Here is a 21,042-nt window from a genome sequence, read left to right as displayed (position 1 = left end):
AAGCGGTGAGGCACCAGAGCAACCTGGCCATGAAAGGAAGGTAAACTGCTGTTCAGTTCTTTACTGAAAGATTTACTGCTCTCTCTACGCCGTGCACAGGTGCAATCATGGACACATGTGCAATCACTCAGAAGACATAATAATCTGTGTCAGGGCAGCGTGCCTTTAGTGTGAGCGTACTGTAGAGTACAGTGGGAGAGAGAGGGAGATTTATGAGCCGCGCTGGGAGAGAGTGTTCACACAATTTCTCTGTTCGTAAACCTGCTGAGCAAGGCCATCCTGATATATAATCTTTTGGTATTAGCACTATTGCATGATCTATGCCCTCCACTTTTAGCTATAGGAGTGTGCCATACAGTTTGTACTGTGCATTAAGACACTTCAGCATGACATTATGTCCCTGTGTACTACTGTACCAGCTTCAGTTTTCCTCTAGACACATAACCTCTGTAGATAAATATATTTTCAAATTTGTATCTTTTGGAAACAAGAGCTGAGGGATAGTTGCATGTGAGACTTACCTCTACAAGAAAATTCCATAACGATTTTATTTAAAATAAACATTGGTGGTAGATCTGCAGAGACTTACCCATGTGCTTCATTACTATTACAAAATACATAATATTTTGTACTGTTGTCATAATAGAAACGGCAACGAAGAAATTCCTAATCCTCTTGAGACATTGTTGCAACATTTCAGAAACTAATCCTAGAGGTAGAATCCATACACTTGGATTTCTGCAGTGTGGTGTGTGTGTGATAATCTTACTATGACTGGATCGCATTCAGAGAATTGCAGCACAGAGCAAATGAAAACTAGCTTCAGGGTTAATGGGATTGCATGGCCGGCGGAGGGGATATTTCACAAAATGTATACTTGCAGTTTTTCCACAAAAAAAGTAACTTTAAAACACTCAACTCGATGTACGGCTGAAAAACGAGAAACAGCACAATGAGGAGGAATACAACATAATGGCAGCACCACCTTCTAATGACTGCTTATTAAAAATGAAGAGCTCCAGACTGTTATAAAATTGACACTCCTGCCCTGACATTTTCTCCAGGCAGCAGTAAACTGCCCTGCTGCCTGCCGACTCCGTCAAAAGCCACCACTCAATCTGCAATCTCAGAGCACCCCTTTGTGTAATTTCAACGATCATCTGGAATGTAATAGCACTAAATTACTCCTGCAAAAACCCAATATTTATTTGATTTTCACCCTTGAACTTCAATTGCTTAGGTCTCAGCTCCTCAGAATTATGACACTGGGAATGGCTGAATTTCTGAATCCGGTAAGGACAGCCCTCTCTGTTTAAGGTGATAACTACAGCTCATTTTATCTATCGTATTGGATTATATTGAGAGATTAAACCAGTTACGAGGTATATATGCATATGAAGAAAGGTATCTGAGAAATTATGAGAGAATTTGTTGGAATATAAAACATCACAATATCGGCACATGTAATATCATCCTTCCATGTATCAGCTCAAACAAAAGCATAGTAGTAAACCTTAAAAAGGTTAAATGACATTACATTCTGCAATAAACTACAGTATATATCTATCAAGCAATAAAACATACAAGTATTCCTCAATATGGAAGTAACAGAGTAAAAATCTTATCCTTAAATCATTCTTGTCTTATTTGCATACACTTTCATAGAGAAGGCTTTCATAGAAAGCCTAGCATTGTTTGATGATATGACCATAATTCACAGTTGTTATCTCTGAAGATCAAAGAACTAGGAACTACACAGAAAGCAGTTGAAGTGCATACAGATCATTACCATGGGAATCCACAAATAAAAGCACTAAGTTGATATACCTTTGTATTATAAAAAGTAGCAAATGAACTACAGTTCAGCTCTGATTTTCTTCAGCCTGTGGATTAATAATCATTACACTTGTTAGAAAAAAAGTCTTGCTGGATTTCAGTGAGTTTTGCAGCCTCTCATTTTTAAAACTGTCCTATTAACTTTTATCCAGAAATGGAGGGAAGCCCTGGACATAACAATACAATTCCAGCTGATTTAAACTACTCTTCCCGAGTCTTCATACAGCAATCTTCACAATACAATGAGTCACAGGATAGTGGGATGAAGCTACAGTATCCTCACTGATGTGAACACTGCACCTGTTCAGGAGTCCCTCGACATTTATTGAATAGCCACATTCACACCAGGCAACACTCACTTTTCCTGCTTCATTCTCTGCTCAAAAGTCCGGGTTACAACAGCGTTCCTGAAAGCTTTTAACACAGAGCCGCCGTGTGTGGGGGATTGTGTCTGGATGTACAGGAAAATCCCTAAAATGAAACCTTACATGCTTACTTGTTATTGCTTGTTGGCTAGCTGCAGTCTCTTGCTTTATTCACTTCAATGTTTGGTTCTATTCCCTTTTGCACACACATCTGCAAATCCTGAAGAGGCCCCTTTTCATTCCAACCTAGGTGAGACCAGTATAGACTCAACTCCTGTGCTACAGTTCTTAAACTAGCATGTGCCTTCCAGTTTTCCCATTTCAATATTGTTAAAAAAGCTGCACTATAAAAACTGTATTGAGAAAAGGGCTAAGAGATTAATGTTTGGTAACCCAGAGAACCTTGGATTTAACCCAAAAGTTTTTTTTCCAAATGTGTTATGTAAATGCATATATATTAGTCACTGGTTTATTGCATTACATATATTACATTAAATGTGTTTTTGTGGCAAGAACAAATCCCCTTTATCTCTATCACCATATAAAGCAGTATGTGAGGGTCAGTTATAATTGCAAATCAAGTGCTTCTTTCTGAAGAATATAGAACAAGGAGTGGGTGGACAAAGTACAGGTAGACAGATAATGCCATAAAATGTGACACACAATAAATGTCATTTTAATTTTAATTATATTCTGGAACAACAGGAGTTCTGAACACCTTAATTTATTTGCTCAATATATGTAAGAAATTGTCAGTATTGATACAGCAAATATCAGCATTACAGCAACATCAGTACAGATAGGTATAATGGGTCTTAACAGATCCTAGTAGAGGGACGCCCCATAGTTACAAATCAGACATCACTACAGTAATGGGGAACCTGTAAAATAACTTACCGATTCTGTGTACCAATATTGCTCAACTCTGCTGCATAAATGAATATTGATGACATACTCTCTGTCTCTCTCTCCCTCCCTCACACACACACGCACGCAGACACAAACACACATGCACACACACACAATTTTATGAGAGTGGAATGGTGGATATGTATGCTTCTATAGGACAACAAACTATTATTTTATTCATGGGTCATTCTTCATTTGAAGTTGTAACTCTGGTATAAAACTGGATGTGGCAAAACGCCAAATGAACTTCATTGGATCAGTGCCCACTTGTTCAAGTTTTGCTAAGCACATGTTAAAAATGTAGGATTTAAAAGTCTTTAATGATTTAAAAGACTTCTTAAAGCACAGAGATTGGCCTCACTAGTGCACCATCTCCAAAAAGGCTATTTCACCAGAGGAGAATGACTCTGCTAACAGACCTGTAAAGCAAGCAGCAGCAATGAAATAAAATCACGTGAGAGAGTCTGACAGATACAGAAACATATTAAAAGATGTGACGATTAAAACAGTACATGATTAGACATGGACTTATACAAAATGAACATCATTAGTTTTTTTTTTTCACTCAATAACCCTGAGGAAAACAATTATGTCAGCAATACTCATAACTAGTACAGCTCACAAAAATGACAATGAAAATAAATGTTATCAGGGGTACCAGTGCTATACTTCACCAGCAAATTTTCCTTTTAAATGGACTTACTCACCAAACATATCACATTTGACAGCTTGACAAGTAGCCAAAACATTTGTTTTCAGAAATATACAAGTTCAATTTACTAGAGACCCAGCGCACATCATCTTCAGTTCAAATATCATGCACCCAACTGATTGCGTTTCAGCAATCGTCCCAACCAGTTTGGTAAAATCTAACAAGTGTAAGTCCACAAGCTGACCCAACATCACCCAGAGGAGGTGACCTGCCCGTGCAGTGACCAATTGTGACAGAATATTGTCCTGCCAATAAAATGATGTTTTTACTCTTTTTCCGTAACAGAGAAAGTGGTACAGGCTGTGGATCATACTCTTCATTTACTGAGTATATAAGTACCACTATTCACAAAACGATACTACAAATTACCTACACTGTTAGCTACAACATTTAGCAGATTCAAATGGTGGAAATGATGGCGAACCTTTCAAATGGACTCTGTAGTCTAAGACCTTGAACATCTTCTGTTTGTTCTGTGCTGTCAGAGACCAGTGCTTTTTCTGACCTTGATGTCACGCACGGAGCGCTGCTGTACAATCCTGACTGATTTAAGGCCATTGCTGCACTTATGACGGGAAATTCAATCTGCTCTGTCAGAGCGCTTTGAGGGAGGGGACTGGAGGCCGGGGCCACTGGAGAGGCTTGCCTGTTCCAGGTCACATCTCCATTACTGCATTTTGCTCCTTTGACATTTGAAGAATAAATATTGTTAAATTGTATGGCCAGTTCCCAGGTACAATGAATGTCCACATCTATCCCCAAAGGGCAGACTGAAAACCTCTCCTGAAAGCCTCTGTTCAAGCAAGCTGGATATATTTTTTTCATAAAACGATTCATTTCTTATTTCTGTCTCAAAACACTTCAGCCTTGTATGAACTGAATTTCTCTCACAGCTACTCAGTCCACTGTTTCCAGACAGGGTGTGTCAGCTTCCTTCAAAGTCTCAAATCAGTATACATCAATCAGTGTCAAAAAAAAAAAATTCATTGCTTTCTACCAATCTTCTTTCTGTCTGGGTGCACTATTTGGTTAATTTAAAAACCTTCTGAGAGGAAAGGAAAACTAATTACGATTTGGATTTCAATTAACCCTATTTGAAACCCCTGCAACTTTTATTCAAACAATGTCTGAGAACATAGAAAGTACTTTATCAGCAACATCCTCTCACTGGTCTCCCATCCTTTCTCCATCATGACTGAAAGTTGCTTGCATTCATGTGTAGAATAGTCAAATTCGAATTATGTGTTTAAGGACACTGCCCAAATTAAAAACTCTTAATTAATTCAGCAAAACTGTTTCAAGTCTCTATTAGTAATTCCTCCATCTTGTGTTGGAATCGGTGACGACAGAAAAGAGCATATGCTCCACTCTCTTCTCACCTCATTCTTGTCACATGAAAGACCAACTGCATGTCCATCTATTTTTACATTGCATCAGCCTTAAGTGTTCTTAATTTCTGTGACACTGGGCACACCATGTTCTTGGCGTCTCTTCTCAAACAACATAGTTCAATACACGCAGGAGGTGGCTGTCCATATTAGATGTAGAATTTCTCAGGCTGATGAGCCCCATTATGGAAATTGCAGGCCTGGTTGCACTGACTGCAGCTGAATATCTGCTGAATATCATTGATGTTGGATGCGGATGAGGGCCTGTCCTCGTTTGCTGTACTACAGCTCTAAAACAGGTCAACCCAGATCAATTGTATCATTAGTGCTGATCATATAAAGCAACTCTATGCAGGATGGCACACAAGTACAGCATACCACAATAATATATACAGAGCATGAACACATAAATAGACAGTCATCAGTATCATCCAGGCCAGCTGCTAATGTCTTCAATGCAACAAGTCTAGCAGCTGCAAGCAATGATAATTGCCATCATACCACAAATGTTTTCACTCACTCAGGGTAACTGAAAACAAAACTGTCACACTCAAATGAGAATTCAGCAGGTCGGGTGAACAGATCAAAAATCTACATGCCAATGAGCAATAAAAAAAAAAAAAAAAAAGAAGAGAAATGCGGGTTAGTTCAAGAGATCTGCACTGAGAAACGGAGACATCGATCCTATGCTAGCACAGTGGGACATGATTGAGCCTGACAGGGCCGTGGGCAGCTATGCAGTGCTTCCTTCTCTAAAGTCCAATTAGCAGCACTTTTCTGTGAAGCCCTTTGTCTACTTCATACAAAACATTTCCTTTGATTGAGGACTGTATTTTCTGATAATTATCCAACTTCAACTGGCATGGAAAAGAAAAAAAAAAAAAGAAGCTAGAATAAGATTTTTTTCCAGAAAAAAAAAAAAAAAAAAGATTAAAACCTGACCAGCACTGTTTGGGTGCCACCGTGGTGTAGGAGGCCCTTTTCTGCAAATTATACCATGACATTCATAAAGTTCAAGTTATAAGAGAGCTGAGAATGAATGATGTGACAGATTATACAATGCAACAAATTAATAGCGCTGCTACTGCAAATACACCCGCTGATATAATAAGCACCCTAGCAGCGCTTTTAAACTGGGAAATATCTACCACGCACTGTGCATTGTGAAAATCATTACAAGTTTTATAATCACTATTTATGATACACTCTGTCATATGGGCTTTGAGGCATGTAATAACTCATGATGAATACTTTATATGGCTGTAATGACAGGCAGGGCTTATGAATATGTTATGTATGATTTATGAGGATGCAGTTCATCAGTCCGCATAGGCAGCCACTTAGCAATAAATTGTGTATTAGCATCTAATAATTGGGTGTTACAGATAGATTTAACAAGTGCCAACTACACCACTATTTATATATTACTGAAAAATGGTGAACTACTGTGAGAATGTCTACAGCTAATGGAGAGATAACAGGCAATCTATTTATGATTAAGCAAAAAATATTTTATCTTGAATTTGGTGCATGCAGTATAACTGCTATTATTGTGTAATATTGTGTAAGCTCCTGCATATTGTGAAACTAGCAAATAATAATATAAATTTTTCCCCAACATCAATGTGAGAGTTAATATCAGCTTATTGACAGCTATTTCCATACAGATGATAGAGTGATGAAGCCATTTGCTTTCCTATTCTGAAACTGTTCATTTTCACATATTTGCAACATATGGTATTGGGGACTGATTAATCAGCACAGAAAAGAGGATGCAAAGTTATTTCTGAACTGAAATTGCTGTAAAGCAAATATGAACAGTGGAAATACATTTTGAGAGAATCTGAAACCCTTATTTTTTATTCTTTATTACGGTGATTTATCATTGCGTATTTGGCTGATGCTTCTTTGCAACTCATAGAACAATAGGATATACAAATACAAGAGTCTTTTAGCCAGCTGAAACAACCTGCAGCCAGCACCCACTTCAGGGAACCCAGGAACAAAGAAACCAAGAAACTCCCAGCTTGCAGACATGGCACCTTTCCGGAAACTTTAGCCAAGGCTTTATCGTCACTCTTGGAGTATGCTCCCAGCTGGGAGTTATGTATCAGGCCAGTCCACAATCTCCTCACAAAGAGCGGACAGGCTCCACGGCTTCTGCAGCCAGCTTTGAGGTTTCATCGCACCGCTGTGTGAGACAGAGCCGCTGGTGGCCCGGCTTATCGTCACCCTGCCTGTAGTGGATTCTGTGATGCTGCACAACTCCTGTAAACACAGTGGCTGCTTCTGTAACAGAACAGTGTACTTATCTTTCTTAATTTCAGCACTTCTACACAGTCTGCATCCTCTGAACTATGAAAAATACCAACTGCAACTTTACTGAGGATCTCTGGACACATCCTTCAGAATAAATGTGAAAATAATAAAACATGTAGCCACCACACATATATCCAGATATTAAACTATCCGATGACATATTCCACTCTTCCCCAGATTAGGTTCTTTTCAGGGTACATTCCTGTGTAGTTGTCAACAGATGTCTTATCACCTGTCTCACATACTGCTTATATGTCCATTTATTGTACAGGGAAATGCAGCCAGTCAGATGACATGACATCAGTTTCATGTTGTACATACTGCATTTATCATATACGCTGCTATAACACACAGGTCCAGCATTTTCTTTTCACAAAAACGTCTGAAATGTCTTTTTATGTTCTTGCATGAAATAGTTGCATACGTATTAACATGCAATATGCCTAACCAGCCCTCAGTAATGATCTGCCTCTGTGTATTCATAAATCATAATTTTGCACACAGAAACACATTAGAAGCATTTTTTAAACAAACATTTACATGTGAGGAAGACAACCTACATGGAGTTATGGGATGGCAGTAACGCAACTCCAGAGCTGTTGATGAGGATCACAGTGCACTAGCGTAACACACAACAGATGCTTCCTCACTATTCTGCAGGTAACACTACAGGAAGAAAAAACATCAAATCCTCTTTAATAAGCAGGGTCACTGACCTAATCACACAGAGATATTACACTGTAGTAAATGTCATGGGTGAGGATTTACCTCAGGTAAATTAGATCTGATTCACACCAGATTCCTCATTATTATCTGTGTTTCCAGGCATTTACACATAGTGCCACTCAGGATCTTAAATGAATTGGAAAAAACTAAATTATCAATGACATTTTAGCCCCATCAGGCAGTCAATATGGATCAAGCTCAAATACCCTTCGAAATCAACTGTGCATTTGCAGAGAAATATTACTATTATTAATATTACTAAATATAACCGCCATGCTGTGCTTAAAATAATTTGACTAATTTGTTAGTGATTTTGTGGTTTAAAATGCAACACTCAGTCTGTTTATTTAGCACAACACTAATCTCATGCCAAAGTAATGATAAAAAAAAAAATCCAAAGAGGATTGACAGTTATCACAGGAGTACCATTTCATTGTAGTACCAGTTTTGTGATAGTTCAACAGAGACCGCAGTCAGTGTTTGATTGTGGAACAGTGGAACATTCACATCAAAGGCCTGCCTGGAGCATCTAGGTACACCAATCAGCTGTCTCGGGCTTCAGTTGTAACCGGAGGTCCAAGCAAATTACATCACTCTCCACAGAGAGAAAGCTCTCTTTCCAAAGGTCAAGCATCCCCCTTGGTCAGTGCATTGATGTTTTCAGCAGCGGCCGTTTCACCGCATCAGAGATTATATCCTGCATCCTCTTCATTTCTGTCAGGGAAAGGCATATACCTTCCATGGCTGGAATAATCGCTTTAGCATGTTGTGATGTTCAAAACCATGTCATTTTTTTTGCCAACATTGGAAAGAAAGTTCTGCAATTCATACTGCCTCTAAAGCCAGTAAATCCGCCATACAAACCTCATAATGGGGTCAGACTGTGCAGAGTAGCAGTGTTTGACACCCACATGCATAAATCAACCCAGAGGTATTGCACAGGTGCTATTACATACACAGTGAGCATACATTCAATTTATCTCCCTCTCTCTCTCTTTTTCTGGAAAAAAATGCATGTGCACTAATGCACTCACACACACAGATGCAGCTTGCAGGAGAAAGCAGACTACATAAACAATGACTCACCTCAGCGTGCTGGAAACATCAAGGTCTATCCTTTAAGCAGTACAGCCACCAAGTCTTATAAGTGGAAAAAACAATGACAAACACAGGCCATTCTCAGGTCCTTTTCAGCCATCAGGCGATGAAAATCTCCCAATAGCTCTGACACAGGATTTTGTACTAATTAACTTAACTAAGTCAACTACACTATGTTTTCTCAACAGCCTTTTGCATACTAAAATGTTACGGTTATGTTGCCACAGAAGATATTTCACACAGTATTTTTTCTACAGGGAGATAAACAGAGTCTGGGTGTAAATTCATTATTTGTACTGCTAACATAATTTCAAAAGATAGATGCTATCATCATATTTTCTTGCACTGTGGCAAAATCTGCACATGGCTTGTGAATCTTTTTTACTCTCTAACTGCTGCAAACCTCATTTAAAATCGCAGGTCATCTTCTGATTGCGATTCAATGACTGTTACAACTGAATAGGGGTGGACACGATGCCCTTGCCTCTCTCTTGCTGAAGGATGGACACAGAGAGGCATATTATCAGCCAAGGCAATCTCCGCAGCATGGGAGATATCGAAGAAAGGGCAAGGAGGGGAAGGGCAGCCGCAGAGAGGAGGGAGGGGATTCGTCTCGACCGCATTCACCAAGTCGCATCAGATAAGGCGTCATTTTCTTCTCCTGCACCACCACTTCCCATGCTCAACAAATGGTCCTATCACTGAGCTCACCTCTGTGTGCCTTCTTATTGTCACTGTCACATTGCCTTAGATTAAACAAGTATTGACAACAGCTTGTGATGAGCCTGCACTGATGCGCTGCTCTAAAATAAAATCCGGGAAACACAACACTGAAATACAGTGAGTGTTTGAGTGTGTGTTTGCATCTGTGCGGAATGTCTCTATGCTCATCTTTTTACTGCAATGCATCTAGAATTTTTTTTTACCTTAGCTACAAATTTTGGTACATTTCCTGTGGCAATCATGTTTGGTCACAAACCATTGTGAGCCCTGTAAATGGTGGTACAGATTTTATCTTTCAGCAGGGGACAAAATAGAAGGATCACCAACCTCAGCAGTGCACAGGAAATAGCAGTCTAATCCCCATCATATTTAACCTCAGAAGTCAGTGTCAGAACAGTTTAGCTCTCAGCCAGACAGAATAGAAATGAAAGGGAAGCCTTTGTCAGTCCTGATCACTCTTACGGTATTTTTTCCTACAGTATCAGAATTATATGTTCACTGGATCTTTTAGTAATATGTTAGATGGCAATTTAATCATACTACATACATAGCAAGTTTTAGTATATACATTTAGCACATTTCGCAGTAACCACTGGTGACACATAGAAGCCTTCCATCAATAACTAATCAGAATTATTTTTTGCCAATAATGACTGGGAGCCTGCCATGGATAAGCTAAGGTTTCCTACTCTTACCATTCTCAGGTACCTTGTAATTCATCAAGCACCTGGGAGTTGCTCGGATGACATCAGTAGAGTACTGGCTTTCCTCCAACTGGTTGCCCTGTTCACTGTGGCGAGCTGTGTAACTTGTACTCTGACCAACAACCGTTGTCATCCTGCTTCCTGCACAAGTGCAGAGGTTGTCACAAGAAATGACCAGCCTGATATACAGTAAATCTGGTGACTCCACACAGGGTTACAAAAAAGGTAGGGAAAAAGGAATGAAAGATTATTCCAGAAATTCCTTCTACAGCTAGGTCTCTCACTGGCACAATGTCTGTGCAGACTTGGTGTTCCAAGAGGGTAGAGCAGCACTATTGTCATTACAGATTACTATGAATCTCCCAGCAGCCTCTATTCTATATCAGCTTTAAGCAGCTGCTGCAGTCCACATCATCAGCACTACAAATTTAGTTTGGAGGAAAGCAGCTTCACTTTATTTTTTAACCACTTCCTTGAATCTGTTGGCCATTTTATGGTAACCCCTAGGATGTACAAAGACTATATTTTCAATGGATAACTACAATGCATCAATGTGTTAAAGAAAGTAAAAGCAACTTCTATCTCTTGCTTCCTTATCCCAAACCTGTATTTTATATTGTTGTCGAACCTATTCATATTCATACTCATATTTCTGCATCCTTTCAAAATTAAGAGTCATTAAAGCTTATAGTCTCATGCATCTGTTTTGCAAACACAGTTTCTTTCAGAGAGAACACACACTTTTCAGTTTTGCCAAAAACCATATTTGCAAAGTTTATTTTTTCAGTGGGTGCAGAAAAAAAAAGTTTTATTTGTTTGCTTTTTTTATCACAAAGTCCAGCAGTATCTAACTGTGACAAAAATATCAGCTCGAGGTAATCACCTGCCAGTGGAGCCAGACGCCCACAGTATCGGCCCTCCCAGGATGAATGGGTCAAAGCTGCAGTCTGTGAACACTGCTAGAGCAAAGTGCACTGACATTGCAGTCTCATTTATCTTTTATTTTTTAACAGCCCTCACTAAGATGAAAAATCTATTTTACAAGAGACCTGGTCAAGAGGGCTTCATTCTACATAATTTTGTAAAAAATACATAGAAACATAATATCACAAGGAATAGTTACACAAATAACAGATAGTTACACAGATAATAGATATGATTATGCAGTACATAATTATGCTGCAAGATGTAAGGTAAAGTAAAACGATTACATCTACTCATCAAAAATTGAAACATGGGCACACATCAATTGATCTGTTTTCCAGGCTTTTAAAGATAATTTAAAAGCCCTTTAGCGATACAAGAAGCCTATTCCATGAAGACAGTGCATAATCTGTTTCCAAATCCCACATGAGTTTCTGCTATATTACATAAGAAACATTCTTCGTAGCATAGTTCATATATACTGCTGCAAGAGACACTGGATTAGTCATAAATCTTAGAGCTGGACAGTAACCCACATCTACCATGCGTAATAAGGATGATGTTGCATGCATATGTAAAATGTCACTTGAAGAAAAGTAGACAAAACCAATTTCATTGAATCTTTGAATGAGCAGTTTTATTTACAAGGTAGTTCAAATGTATTTTAAGGAAGGATCATCATAAAGCCGTAATTCCAGTACATTACTGTCTCAGTTGATTTATTTTCCATGCCTGTAGCCTGTGGGGACAGGCACTACCATCATCTGAAGTGCTAAAGTAATCAACAGTAAAACATTTTAAACAACTAAGGTGTAATGAGTCTAATTCTGCATTTTGGCATGCACCTCAGTTTTTAAAGTCACAGGTAAGTACATATCGCGGTGGGGAAAGAAAGCAATATATAAGTGAGAATGTTTCATTATTCAAACCATTTTAAACTGAAAGCCACAACCTGTTTCTAAAACCAAGAAATAAATCTGGCCTCTCCAAACAAAAATGAAATGAAATGAAATGTAACATATAATGCATAAAAGCATGGTACAATATTTTTTTACTGTCACCTGCTAAACTGCAGTTTCCCAAAAATGTTTTTTGAAATTTAACCAGAACACACCTGGCTCCATGAACTCATGCCTTCTGATGCTCTCTAAAATTGCATCCTTTTCCACTACAACCCTCAACCATCAATCCAAAAGTGGTGTTAGGTGCTTAAAGCTAGAGTAAAGTGCTTGAAATGGATAGATAGTTTAACAAAGGAAAGCAAATAATTTTAAATTGAATATGCCACTTAAAAACAATGTGTCAAACGAAGTTCCTTTAATACAATAGTGTTCACATCATCAAATAAGCCAAAGGATGGATAATTATTTCATTATTTACATTTTGGAGGACAGATTTGCTCATATCAGTAGCTTATTTGAGTTTCAAGCTGCACAGCATAGTAGCTTCTCTTCACCTCCCTTTTCTTAACTGTTTTTCCCTCCTCTTTCTCTCAAATAAAAGATGTCTCCTGGCTTCTGCTGTCTTACAAACATGTGGGTCCCTGTGGATTTCACATCCTCTTCCTCTTTCAAGCAATCTCTACAGAAACACTTTCCTTGAGTTTCCCCTCAAATACCCCCTTACCTCTGCCTTATTTCCTGCTACCTTAAAAAGGCACATCACACCTCTTCTGAAAAAAGACACTTTACACTTAAGTTGTTCAAAACTATTGCCCTGTTTTACTTTTCACTTACGTTCTAACAGAACTGAATGTGCTCTCTTTAAATAAGGTCCAATGAGGAAGTCATTCTTCTGGACATTTCTGTAATGACACAGTAGACCATCAGATCCTCCATTCAACTCTGACAGGCAGGTAAATATTAAGAACTGTCCTTTGGTGGTTTCATTTCACACCTCTAGGACTGTTCCTACCAAGTCACATTGAGAGGTTCCATCTGAACTCCTCACATTCTCCCAACAAAAGTTCCCCAGGTATCAGTGCTTGGCCTCCCTGAATTACACTGCTGATGCTGAACTCATTATCCGCCATCCTCCCTCTGTCTCACACAATTCTACATACTACTACACAGTAGACATCTCTGTCTGGATCTTGACCCATCATTTTAAACACAATCTCTTCAAGACATACCTCTTCTGCTTAGCAGCTGAACCCTCGCCTCTCTTACAACTCTAAACTACGCTAGTCGACTCTACATCGAGCTCTCCATCAAAGAGAACACCACTTCAGTGACCAGATTCCACAGGATTTTCTCAAAACTATATAAGCAATCTGAATATTCCAACATCCGTATCATTCCAACACATTCCCTAAGCCTCTATCCCAGATCATTGTTATACCACAGTTTGTCAATTTCAGTGCTCTGTTATCCAGTCTCTGTTACCCACACTAACACACTATTTCAGCTTATTCAGAATGCTAGTGCTTTGCTGGTCTTTCCCAAAGTATGCACACGCTGCACCTCCCCTTGTCTCCCTTCACTGACTTCCAATTGCTGCTCATATAAATTCAAGAACTTGGTGCCAGCCAACCAGGAAGCCAAGGACACAGAGCCCTTTCCTCCCTTCAGTCCTTCACAAGACCATACACACCTGAACCTACATCTGGAGACCTCTGATTACCTGGCAGTTCCTCTCTTCTGTGGCCATACATTCTGAGCTTTTTTCTTCCCCTCACTGGCCAGCCAGTGACAAAATGAGCAGTTTAAAGAAGTGCAGAATAACTCATCTTCTGACAACAACTAAAAGACATCTGTTAAGACTATACCTTGGCTCCTAAAACTTGATCTTGAACGTCTCATGCCTGTCAATCAGTCATATTGTATCAATATAAGGTAATTTTTTTACCTTAATCATTTCTCTATATGAATTTTTCTCTCATAAATGCTCTATGCACACATGAATAATAACAATAATTCATAATAGTCATCATCATCTTTGGTATTATCTGTCCTGTCATAATACTCACGTTGTGCAAAAAAGACCCATAACTACAGGGACAATTTATGCCAAATATTCAACAAAAAAGTTCTACAACTAAACAGGGTTAGCAAATAGGAAAGGAAAACAAACAGAATCAATCTGCAAGTGGGAAACAAACTGTCAAAATGCAAAAAAGGATTGTTAAAAAGCAAAAAGTCAAAACAAAAGGATTAACTCAAAAGAAAAATGTTTTCTTTATATGTTCATCTTTTATCATTCCCTTTTCTAGTTTGACTTTCCCTTTCCTCATCTGACATTCCTATTTATTGATTGCAGTTTCATTTTCATGTTCCACCACAAGTTGACAGGTAATCCATCATTCACTCACAGGGTTTATGACTCTCAAGTGGGCATGCTACATTCTAATGATTCTCCCCTTAAAAAGCTAGAAATAATTCAGTCTAGAAAGTAGAATAATGGGAAGAATGACTCCATTTCCTCTATAAAAGGAAAATGAATTTTCCAGGTCATAATAATAAAATGTTTCCTCATAATTATGACTTTATAAGTTATAACTATTCATTTTAGGATCTCTCCCTCTGCAGCACTATTCCACAAGACATAATGGCACTGACTGGTTCCTTGAAACACCTAGCTCTCTCTGCATAAAGCTCCACTATCCTCTCTTGCAAATTACTTATCTTATTCACTGAAAAAATGATTGTTTGAGAAAGAATCCACATATTCCTGTAGTCATGAATCATTTTGTCTGAGAGGTCTATGTAATTTGCAATTATTATGAGATACCGAGTCATTATTTTAAAAAAGAGCCAATTACAAGGTGCTGCTCTCTTGTAGTTATGAGAATGCATCTCTTCATTATGACTTTCATTGCAAAAACTGTATCTTAATATAGAGATACTTTTTAGTAATTCTTGAATTACTTTGGGCAAAATTGCTACAAATGAACTGCACATTTCTGCTCCTCAAGACATAGTTACAGAAATAACTTAGCAGTGATACACCTGTTTGTCATAATATTCTAGAGCTACCAAATGATCCTATATGACATTTTTTTACTTCATTTCTGCCATTGATTCATGTTCTACAGTATAAAATGCCTTTAAAAGCTAATGAAAAGAGCACAATGCTATTTGTTAGTTGTGGCACTTATGGCCATGACACCCGTTGTTACTCCTGTGTTGGATGTTGTTTGAAAACTAACCGACCCTTCCTTATGCTGTTGATACATGAAAACAACTACTCCAAAAAAACAACTCCATGCAGGCTTACATTAACAATGCTGCAATAAAATACAATCAAACCAGCTGCAAATCAGCTAGTATCAACATGCTCAATTCATATCTTCTTCCCAAAGACTACTTTGTTCAAATAAACACATACAGACAATACAGAGGCTTGCAATACAATCTGCAGGATCTGCAATAAGGTTTACAATGAGAAAGAAAAGAACAAAACATGACAAGGCACAAACCACCAGAGGACCCATGTGATTAAGACATAGAAAGAAAGGTCTCTTGATAGAAGCTATATATATATTCTCTTCATCAATGTGCTATTTACAGCTTTCAATAGTCAGTGAAAGACCTACAAAGCAATCAAAAGGCTGGTATTGATCAATCTGCATGGAATTCTACACAATCAGATTTAATTAGCACAATGAAATTACCAGAAAAACACAATTTCAATGACAGCCTCAATCAGTGATTTATGAGGGCCACATGTTAAAATCACTGTCAGATTATGGATGAAGTCCATGAGAAAGACAATAGCGAAACAATACCATGCTGATATTCCAATTTCCAAGGGGAACAGGGTCCTCATTCTATGAAAGATCAGTTGTTGTAATTATAATGCAGGAATGCTGAAACTGAATTGGCTGATGGCAGCCATATCCTTTTCAAATTTCACAAACCTAGAATCAGACACAGAATTCATCATTAACTCATCATTTCACTCGGTATTTTCTAATTAATATATAAATGATGGGCAATGTGGCCTACCTTTATATCAGAATTATTTTCCATTTCTGTTCTACTTGTATTCAAGATTTTTGCCCCAAAAAATCTTGTAAAACGTTCAACATTGCCATTGATTGGTGGTGATTTAGGCATCTGCAATCCAAGCTAATTTCATGAGAGAATCAGATGGACTGAAGGTAATACTTTGAAAAATGATGAAGAATAGGGAAGAAATGATAGTAAAAAAATTAGGAGCAGCACATATCCAATGTGTTTGTTTGTTCAAACCGAATGGAGGTAGAATAGAGTTACATTACTTTAGATATATCTACAGTGTGTGTAAAGTATCCACCACTTTGCGATTAATAACACTCTATTCTCTCACAGGCCATACATGACCAAACAGCAGCATAATCCAACCTGGCTGCATCACCCCCTGACACTCCAAGTTAACTTATCTGTCCAGGAACAGTGCTAATAAAAACATACTGAGCAGTCTTTAAGTAAAGAAACCCACTCAACCAGAATAACACCTGACAAAAAAGGGAGAGAGTAGAAATCAAAAACAGCAGGATATTCACTGGGATGAATGTAAGTTTAAGAAACAAATATGACACGTTATCCCAACAGGTTCGTCCAGCGGGCTGAGCATTGGTAGCACACGGATGACTGCTTGTTCGAAAAGTTGCTGTTTGTTCCTATCAAACAATCCACATATCACTCAATTCTGTTTGCAGGGAAAATATTCTTGACTTGAGTTGCTTCCAGGGCCCAGATACACAAAGTCTATTCAGTCATTACTCACACTGAATGTACAGCACAGTGATAGCTACTTCCTTTACCTGAGACCACCAAGGTTACGAAGAAATTAGATTGGCACAGTTAAGTCATACACATAAACATTTTGTGATGACAGTTAATTTGCCCTGTTTAAATTACTTATCATGACTGGAATATTGAATACAACTTTCAGTCAATACACTGTATAGTTCAATTTAGTTCAAATCAAACAGATTAATATTGTTTAAACCAATCAACACCAAAGTGCATTGAGTGTCCACAAAAAAGTCCTCACATTATATAATACATTTACATTTTCAAGCAGTGACACCTTGCACATATAAATATCATCCAACAAAACGGTGACGTTTTTTGGACTGTTCAGCCTCTCATCAGAAAGACAGCATATCCTATTATCACAGTGCTCCTATCACTTCAATAAAGCAGTGGCTCTGCTTGGTACAGAAGGGAATGTACTCTCTACTGGTCCATAAATACCACTTCTGTCAGCAGCCTGGTTTTCCTGCCCAGGCAACAACCAAGACCAGGCTTGCTTGGCTTCAGTCATTTGGCACAACAAGGTAACAGGATACATCAGCTGCTGATTAACTGGAATTATTCCTCCAAATTGAAGATGGAAATAAGCCAAAGAATCCACTCATATTCACTCATTGTTTTCTTAGTGTTAAATGGGAAGACAGCTCTCAAAGTGGTCAGACATTAAAACCCCTTTAATTCACATTCACTTTTCCAAATGTTCTAAGAAAGAAAATGGTTATTTGGGATGAAATATACCATGCAAATCAATTCTGTGTACTTTCATATATAAACTTTTCCATGTCCAATCACAAAATGCTTAAGAATGTGAAGCCTGAGGTTGCATATAGAATTTCACATGAAAAAAAAAAAAACTGAAACTGAACTGAAAACATACATACACTTCAAAGGAAACACTGCATTAATAGATATAAATGGCACATTTAAGATCTTTGCTCACTATGGGGTATTTGAAAAAGTACCTCACCATTGATGACAACAAAGAAAACAACAGTGTGGCGGTAGTTAAATATTAATGGTCTTACAACAACTATCAATATTTAATTACCAATCATTATCATCGCCATCTTTCTGTTTAAAATGAGATAAAACAACAAAGCAGCCGAAAAAGTACATAAACTAATAATTTAAACATTACTTAGTCTAAAACATTATTTTTGAGTTTGGTTTTTATCATTCTGTTCACAGCTATTACAACCAGTCCTCCCAATAACCCATTGTTTAAATAGTCCTCGTACTGTGTACCGAATAAACAACCTATGGCCAAACTCTTTATATGCACCCCACTAGGAAAGCTGCCAGTACAAGCCTTTGAAAGTGTGTTATTGTGCATGAAAGCAGCACATTTTTAATAAGGCAATCATACATATGTTATTTACTTATACAGTGGAGCAATCTGCTTTTTGTTATCAACCAACCAAAAACTGAAAATACCATACTCACATATTTAACCACAGCACAAAATCAAACATTTTCCTGCTAGTAACAGCATCACTAATATGGCCCTGGCACTAGCAACATCAGTAAAACAGACCAGTCCCCAATGGAGAACTAGTGTTGACAGCTCAGCAGCACAGATACAAGGAGACTGCAAAAACAGACCAATAAAATATACATTTCTAACATGAAAACACCAAATATAATTACATACAACAAAACTGTACACCATGGATCCCTTGTAGCAGCTCATTGTATAGCATTTTGCTATTTGCCTGTGATCAGCATACATGCAGACAAATGACTGACTGCAACTATTACAACCAAACGCCATAATGCTTAGAAATCTACCACTTAAATTGAGTCACTAAGAAAAAATGGTGTGCACTCATTCGGTGGAGTGTTATAAACAATAAAGTTTCCACCAAAAGCAGTTTGATGTTAGCTCTGATCAGTGTTCCAAGGAGGGAAATCATCTTGTTCTCAAACAGCGGCATGAGTTACTTTGCTACATGGCATTCAAAAGCTGTCTCAAGAGAATGCAGCATTGGAAGCCAGCCCTTTTAAATGTTGTTTTTGTATGTTTTTAACTGCCATGACATCCCTCCCCAGCACAGAGACACAAAACATAATGACTACTCTTTAGGAACACATTACAACAAATGTTAAAGGCCTTTACTTTGATCTGGGTTTCCCTTACAGAGCCCTGTCTCTGTGAGAGCTACCTCTCACATGCTGAAACTTTGAGACAGAAACAAACCCCCTGAAAAGGACTCACACTGGCATTCCCACCTCCTGTGCCACTTGCTCAGACTGAAGGCAGCAAGATTGGATTCGGAATTGGGAATCAGCTGCGGGCCTTTCAGACCTCCAGAGCTCAAGACAGAAATTAGGGAGTTCGTTTTAGAAGTTGAGGTGCGATATTCAAGCTCCAAGAGGCCTGTGTGGGTCCGTGCTCTCTAAAAGGAGCTGGCAAGAACGGCAAGGAGTCCACTGAGGTTTAGACAAGAACCAGAGATGCTTAAATATATTTAGATGAGATGTGAATTTATGGATGTACTCAGCTGTGCACCCTTTAGAAATTCAGCACATGACATATAGCAACTGTTTCTGAGTATATAGATGATTGTTTTTGTTGTTAGAACAATTGGTAGAGCGGAAAGAAATCTCCAAATTCTATTTGTAATCTGTTACATATTAAAAATAACTTGCTACAGCTTTTTGTAGTCATAATATACATAACACAAAGTCTACTCACTACATTAACACAGTACATTAATAAACTCAAAAGCAGAGTGCAATGGTAAAACAACTGATAAAAGCAATTCATCTGGTCATTATTGATATTTATAGTAGTTTTACAATACAGATTCTTTTGTAAAATATGTTTCAGAGGCAAGAGTAGTGGTATCCTGTCCAGGGAAATGTTTAATTAAACAAAACAGAATGCAGTTTTTTCTTGGACATCCAGGTGGCTCAGCAGGTAAAGTCACTCACTGTGAACAGAGGCTGAGCCCTACAGCCAACTATGACCAGGAGCCCACAGCAGCCAGACATAATTAGCCCTGGCAGGCATGCAAATGAACCAATTTCTCTTCAAGTAGACATTCTTCTGTTCAAAACTGATCACTGATTGCATCCATCTTGCCCTTCCAAGTCCCACCACAGCAGGACTCTGTACAGATCAAGGTTTCACCACAGCTAGCCATTCCTGGCCAAATTCAGCACAAAAGAAGAAACTGCAGGGAATTCCTGTATGAATTCAGTCTCTCTTTCAGTTACGGGAGCCTTGTCAAGGTCACTAAGTGTTAAACAAATGCCCCAATTTGCCACTCAAAGAGAATTCTAGGCTGCACAATTGTGAGCCTGAATTTTAAATTAGGGAAACACCACCTGTTTCCAATGTTAAAGTGAAAAGTGTTTAAATACTCAGAATTTAAAGAACATTTTTTCCAGATACACTATTTAAAGGAGACAATTTTGTTTATATATGTATGTCCTTTTAGAAGAGTACAGTATGTTTTTTATAATAATTTTATATTGTATTATATGTTATACTGTATACCAGTTTGAATAACTGGTCATTAATGACTGATTTTGACAGTGGAAGAAACTGAATGTTGCACAGCCACTACATTACCTTGTTACTCAGAACATCCA

The sequence above is a fragment of the Megalops cyprinoides genome, chromosome 6 (genome assembly GCF_013368585.1).
Source record: "Megalops cyprinoides isolate fMegCyp1 chromosome 6, fMegCyp1.pri, whole genome shotgun sequence".
Lineage (NCBI taxonomy): Eukaryota > Metazoa > Chordata > Actinopteri > Elopiformes > Megalopidae > Megalops > Megalops cyprinoides.
The sequence above is the reverse complement of the archived record's forward strand: the minus strand, read 5'-3'. Positions refer to the sequence as shown.